This window comes from Elephantulus edwardii, unplaced genomic scaffold (assembly GCF_000299155.1).
Source record: "Elephantulus edwardii isolate Elephantulus edwardi_28Jun2011 unplaced genomic scaffold, EleEdw1.0 scaffold00051, whole genome shotgun sequence".
In the NCBI taxonomy this organism is placed as follows: Eukaryota; Metazoa; Chordata; class Mammalia; order Macroscelidea; family Macroscelididae; genus Elephantulus; species Elephantulus edwardii.
Genome location: NW_006399801.1, coordinates 5,251,456 through 5,251,928, shown reverse-complemented (window position 1 = coordinate 5,251,928; position 473 = coordinate 5,251,456).

Here is a 473-nt window from a genome sequence, read left to right as displayed (position 1 = left end):
CATGCTCTAAAGCATGAAGAAACAAGTAAAAGGAAGAGATGAGGAAATAAGAGAGCAGAATAGATTTCAAAGAGCAACTTTAGAAGATAAAGCAAAGTACTATAACAAAATGTGCAAATAATTGGAGCTACAAACTAAAATTGGGAGGGGGGAACCTCAGTGTTTCTCAAGCTGAAAGAACTGAGGAAAATAATTCAATCCCCAAGTTGAAGTAGGGAAAGTTTCTATGGGAAAAATATTGAATGATGCAAGAAGCATCAAAGGAAGATGAAAGGAATGAACAGTTTCTCTACCCCCAAAAATTGATTAATGCCCAATTATTTCAAAAGGTACCACATGAATTATATATACTGCATACCTATGAGGGAAAGAACAGTTTAAAAGCAATATATCTTAGGCCATTATGACTATCATAAGAGTCCGGAATGAAGGTTGCAGAGTGGAGTATACTCGGGGTGGGAGTGGGGGGGGGG